Consider the following 6,981-nt stretch of genomic DNA (forward strand, 5'->3'; position numbering starts at 1 on the left):
TTTTTTTTTGTAATTGAGTACTCTGAGTTTGAGTTGCAAGTGGCCATACGATGATTTTTATCCAAATGGTTGTTTGACATAAACCTCTGTTTTTCCCCCTTTGCTTTACTGTAAGAATAATATTTAAATCCGTCAGTCGATCAAACAAACGCTATTACTGTGATATTTATGATCGTTCTGAGAGCAACATTTGTTCTCAAGCTATTGTCTGTTCTGATTTTTATGTTCTTTCTAGTCTCTACTTTCAATGTTCTTTCTCCGTGTTTCAGTCAAACAAATTTTCACTATAGCTGGTCTTTACCTTTTGTTAGTGTGGAAGTCTTCGGTTTGCCGATTCGATTATATAAAAGAAATCCCATAGATAATGGGTAATGATATAATGTCGTATAGAGTGGCCATCGGAGGGTTCTACACTAGAGTATATGGCAGATGTTGGATGAAATCAGAATTTATCTTGTTTAGTGTTCATTTAGGTCACATTTTTAGTCAATTACTGTATTCAGGGAACATTATTTCTAATAAAGTTTTAGGTGTAGTCCGGTTTCTAAACTAGTTTTCTCAACATTGAATTTATTATTATTTTAATTCTTCTTTTATTATCACATATGGACATTGAATCAAACGCAGGCCCTCATGAATTATCTCTTTTCCATCTGAATGTTAGAAGTGTTAGGAATAAAATTGGAACCATTTCGCTTAGATAGAACTTTCGCCGGGGGTGGAATTGTTGTTTATTTTAATAACATGTTAAAAGTCAAGCGTCTACGTGACCTTGAATAAGTCATTTGGACTCAAGTTAATTTCCCAGGGCAATGTTTAATTCTATATACCATTTATAGGCCCGAACATTCTGTCCATTCCTTTTGGAACAATTTACGTGAATCTATGGACAGAGCTCTAGTTATTTCTCCCAACTTGATAGTCACGGGTGATCTTAACGTGGATTTGTTAACTATTTCATCTAGGCATGTGTTGTCTGATATACTTAATACATACGGACTGATAGGTTTAATTAATGAACCTACTCGTATCTGTCCTACGAGATCTAGTCTCCTGGACCCCATCTTCATATCTGAAACTTTGACTTGTGTTGAAAGTAATGTTATTACAGTAGATGATTCGATCAGTGATCATGAGGCATGTATTGCTTCAATAAAAGAAATGCTATTAAAACAGTATATAAGAGAAAAGTCTTGCTTTATAAATCTGCCGACTTTGGTAACTTTAATAATAAGATTTTAGATTTCGATTGGGAAAATAATTTTGCAAACTGTGATACTGTCGACGAAGACTGACCTTTTTACATTGAAGTTTTTAGAATTTGGCGCAGAATTTATACCTTTCAAAGAAGTGACCGTTAGGCCAAACGACAAACCCTGGATGTCATTTGAACTTAGAAAACATAAGGAAACATAAGGATTCGGGATAGATTGCACAAATTATATAGATCCCGTGGAAGCCCTTCTGATATCAACAAATTTAAGTCTCAGCGCAATGAAGTTAGTATCATGAAGAAACATGCTCGTCGAAAGTTTTATGAAAATGTCCATTGTCTCATCGACCAATTTTCAACTTCAGATCCAAAATCTTACTGGAGACTTATTAAAAGACTTATGAAGTGTTCAGGCTCATCCCAGTCTGTTCAAACCCTTCAAGATCCTGTATCAAATGATTTTTTTACAAATGACGAGGAGAAAGCAAAAATGTTAAATGATTATTTTTGTTCCAGTACTAGTCTTGGTGATTCATGCCTGTTTACTAAAATATTATCCCCCCAATTACCTGCAGAATTGAAGACTACACCCAAATGCCTGTGTTGATCACTAAAATTCAATACTTGGTCGTTAAAACGAAATTCTAAATCTCCATTTAGTTCTATCGCATTAGAGATAAATAAAACATGACTGTTTAGTTGTTTTGCGACATCTCTAAGGCCTTTGATCGTGTATGGCATAAAGGGCTCATTATTAAATTAAAGTCTTATGGGATAACTGGCGAGCTATTGAATTGGATCAACAACTACCTATCTAATAGGCAACACGTTTTTATATCGAATTCTCTTTCTCGTGTTGGTTTTATTAAAGCAGGAGTTCCTCAAGATTCTATATTAGGCCCATTATTATTCTTTATATATATTAATGACATATCTGATGTATTGCTTTCTGCCTCTAGACTTTTCGCAGACGATACTTCTCTCTTGCATATATCTTCTTCCTGTCAAGAAATAGAGACTGTCCTTAACCTAGACATTTGATTTTTTAAGTAAATGGGACAAAAAATGGTTAGTAGATTTCAATGCTAGCAAGACCAATGTTTTATTTATCTCTAATGCGATAGTAATGGAGATTTAGAATTACGTTTTAACGACCAATTATTGAATTTTAGTGATCAACACAGGCATTTGGGTGTAGTCTTCTATTCTTCAGGTAATTTGGGGGATAATATTTTAGCTATTTATACGAAAAGGAAAAAAAATGTTCTTAGAAGTCTGAAACATATTCTTAAAAGAGAAACTTTGTTGAAAATATATAACTCTTTTATTTTGCCAATTTTTGATTGTGAAGTGTAGGACGGATGTACAATTAATGAAAGTGAGAGGTTAGAAAAATGTCAAAGTGAAGCCGCACGTATCATTACTGGTCTTCCTTCCTATGCTTATAATTATGCTCTCTATTTTGAATTGGGGTTAGAAAGACTCTCAGACAGGAGAAAAAGAAGGAAACTGCAGTTATTGTACAACATGAAAAATGGTATCACTCTGAATTCTTAAACAAAATTCTACCCAATACAGTAAACCAAAATGTCAGATATCCATTAAGAAACAGTAGTGACATTGTAATACCAAATTTCAGACTTTCTAGTACAAATTCATCCTTTCAACCTTCTTCGCTTCCCTCTTGGAACAATTTAGATACTGCTGATTCAAAAAAGCCATCTCTCGAGAATTGGACACCAAATCGCCCAGTTATTTTGGTTATGGTGAACCAAAACTAAATATCATTCACACTAAAGTAAGGTACAACTGCAGTTCCCTAAATTATGATTTATTTAGAGTCAACATCGTAGATAGTCCCGCCTGTGTATGTGGATCTCCATGTGAAAACGCCTATCATTTCTTTTTTGAATGTCTAGTTTAGTCACTATTTTGGCAATACAATATGTTTAAACTAAGCAATTGCCGCCTTATTATATATAAATGAATCTCGAATCCCCCTCGACTTCCCATCTTGAACCTCTGAAATACACTATATGCTATGCTGATATGGGTCATAGCATTATGTGTTCTGTGACCCATAGCATGTGTATTTCAGACACTGACTGACTTGAAGCAAATCGGGCTTGGGTAGGGAGGGGGACGGGGGAGTCGTGTTGTGACACAGACACGAACTGACAAAGTAGGCTACGCATACTTACCTTTAACCCACACAAGCACGTACATACATGTAACTCAGGCGGCTCATCAGCATTGTCGTTGATAAACAAATAATCTCTTCGTTTGAATAGACTTGCACAGGCCTATCATTCGTGAAGCCGACGGTTGTTTTCTTGTTGAAAGAGTGAAAAACACATACTAAAATTGGTAGACCTTAGAGTCAAACATGAAACCTGTCTGTGATGAGGTCATTGCGAAACCTGATTCGTCAAAAACGTCGATAACTTTAATTTTTAAACCCGTTTTAAGGAAGAACCACAGAGATGTTTAAAACGGCGATTGTTTGGCGTCTGATCTATTAATAACCAATCAGAACGTCGCAAATTTTAGTCCGTTCTGCACGATTTAAAGAAAAAAGATCGCATAGTATTGTAGTTTCGATTTGTGTTACTATACTAGCGGAAAAAAGAAACTGTGCATGCCTAAAATGTGTTATTAAAATAAATGTGTATGACGTAGAACAACAAGGTTTTTAGGGACAATTTATTTGTTATTTATTAACAGTTGCATTCCATTTTCCATGTTATGGAATCAATAAGTCCCGCTAAGAAGTGACGTAAACACAGCAGGGGTCAATACTGAGTTAATACCTCGTATGTCCACCGTTTGCCTGAATGCAAGCCTGGCAACGTCGACGCATGGAGCCTATCAGACGGTTCAAGAATGCTTGTGGGATGGCATTCCAGATCTGTACCAACGCTGCAGCCAAATCAGCCAACGTCACCGGTTGATTAGGTAATGCCCGTAATCTGCGCTTCATTTCATCCCAGACGTGTGCAATGGGCGACAGATCAGGGGATACAGCAGGCGAGGGCAACACGTCAACGTTCTGCTGTGCCAGAAAGTCCATAGCGACACGAACTGTGCGTTGTCCTGCTGTAGCGTAATGTGATGTTGCTGCCCTTGCACGAATGGAACGACGTGGGTCCGGAGGATCTCGTCACGGTAACGCATGAGTGGATCAAGAACGCGGGACAAGATCCACGGAATCAAAACGCGGGATGTGACCGAAGGAATAAAGAACGTGGGACAATACCCACGGAATAAAGAACGCAGGATGTCACCACGCGGGACAAAACCCACGGAATAAAGAGCGCGGGTTGTGAACCACGGGAAAAAGAACGCGGAACAAGACACACGGAATTAAGAACGCGGGATGTCAGATAAGGATAAAGAACGCGACGGCACGTGGCCCATAGTAAAAGTATGTGGTATGCTTTCGCGGGAACAGAAACTATATTTAACTTAAGATTGACATTTTATCTACTCGTTTCAGGTGTTGTAATTGTGTTAGATATTTAATGTACTGTATGTGATCTTTAATATGAAAGAATTATATTATGCATATTTTTTTTTACATATGTTTTTTATGTTGCTTACACTGCGTGTACAGCTTAGATTACTTTATAGTTTGGATACGTGATCCGCAGTTATTGGAACTGGGTACTAGGCGTAGTATGCCATTGCGTGGTGATTCTATGTATAATATTTAATTAGTATGCATATTGAATCTGTAATGTGACAGAAGCTCGAGGTAATTGCACTGCTTGTAAATACTATTTTAGTACCAGGGATTGTGTTTGTATAGTACTGCTTCTAATAGACATTTCTCATTTTGAGGCAGACCAACCACGGAGCCAGAGACAGACACCGAGACTAGTAAAATCAGGGAACATCTCAAAATTATTTTTCATTTAATCCGTATTAAGGATTCCTGTCCCCTGCTTGCGACAAAACACTAAAGAACAATCTTCTAGTGCTCCTTACCTACAGTAACATCCCTAATTTTCATTACATGTACAACTGATAAACTTCTCTTTGTTTATCTCACCTTACTGGGTTTTATTTTAGAAAAGATGTTTTATAAATTACGGTTCATACTAAACACAAAGACTCGGTGATTGCTAGAGTTGATCGCAGTAGTATAGAAATCCGAAAATTCACTCCCCTGAAATGACCCCTAGAACAGCCTTCTAAGAATAGCATAAAATGAGTTTGCCCCCCAACCCCACCCATCCCCCATATTTAGATATGTTGGTTGTGGTGCATGGAGAAAACTCCATGAAAGCTGTCGATTTAAAACTAAGTCGAAAATAGCAGAAAACTGAATAAATTTCTACTTTTCTTCTATTGTTATTTTTCAGGAGAATAAACAAGAACATATGTCAATACAGAAAACCACTCTTTTTATGGCTAATAGTGTAACCTATCTAGTATTTAAACAGATGACAGAATAAAAAGGTCGCTTCGTCGCCATTATGTTACTGTTGTGAAGGAACATTGATAAACGTTACTTTGCCACGAAGGGATGCTAATACACGTCCTTTTGTCCAACCACCTCTATACAAAAATGCAAAGGAATGAAGTGACGAAAATGTGTGGAACAGGTACCTTCAGCTTAACGCTATTATAAAGAGACACCGTGTAAGCGTTAAACATTTTTTTCGTAATATGGAAATATCGTGTCCTAAGAAGTTTGTGGATGGTAAATTTAATCCACAAATGTATATGTGATCCCTGTCACTCTGGTAAAATACAAACTTCTTCCAACTGGATATTTTGGCTCGGGGAATTTATTTTAACTCAATCGGCGTCAGAAAAATACAACCGACGTCCAGAGTGAGATCCCTAACGGAGATATTGAAATATCAATTACCACGGTCACATACCTGCCGCATTGAGCCACGAAAAAGACTATAATGACTGTTACCGGTTACATAATTTCTTACCTGTAGTCACTTACATGTTCGTCTACACACTCTGACATACCCTATACGCTTCGTTCCATATGAAATTATTTTTGAAATGACCCCTGTATTTACTTGGTCTCTGTCTCCTTGATCCGTGCTAGATCTAACCCAAAATGAGAAAGGTCTACTACTACTACTTCTTCTACTACTACTACTACTACTACTACTACTGCTACTACTACTACTACTACTACTACTACTTCTACTACTACTACTCCTACTACTACTACTACTACTACTACTACTATAACTACTACTATTACTATAACTACTACTACAGCTACCGTATAGTGGTCGACGACTTACTAAAGAATGCATCCCTCCACTACTACTACTACTACTACTACTACTAAACTACTACTACTACTGCGACTACTACTACTACTTCTACTACAACTACTACCACCTACTACTACTACTCCTACTACAGCTACCGTATAGTGGTCGACGACTTCCTAAAAAATCCATCCCTCCACTACTACTACTACTTCTACTACAACTACTACCACCTACTACTACTACTTCTACTACTACTACTACTACTACTACTACTACTACTACAACTACATTTACTACTACTACTACTACTACTACTACAACTACTACTACCTACTACTACTACTACTACTACTACTACTACTACTACTACTACTACTACTACTACTACTACTACTACTACTACTACTACTACTACTACTACTACTTCTAATACTACAACTACTACCTACTACTACTACTACTACTACTACTACTACTACTACTACTACTACTACTACTACTACTACTACTACTACTACT

This window comes from Mizuhopecten yessoensis, unplaced genomic scaffold, assembly GCF_002113885.1.
Source record: "Mizuhopecten yessoensis strain PY_sf001 unplaced genomic scaffold, ASM211388v2 scaffold8745, whole genome shotgun sequence".
NCBI classification, from domain to species: Eukaryota; Metazoa; Mollusca; class Bivalvia; order Pectinida; family Pectinidae; genus Mizuhopecten; species Mizuhopecten yessoensis.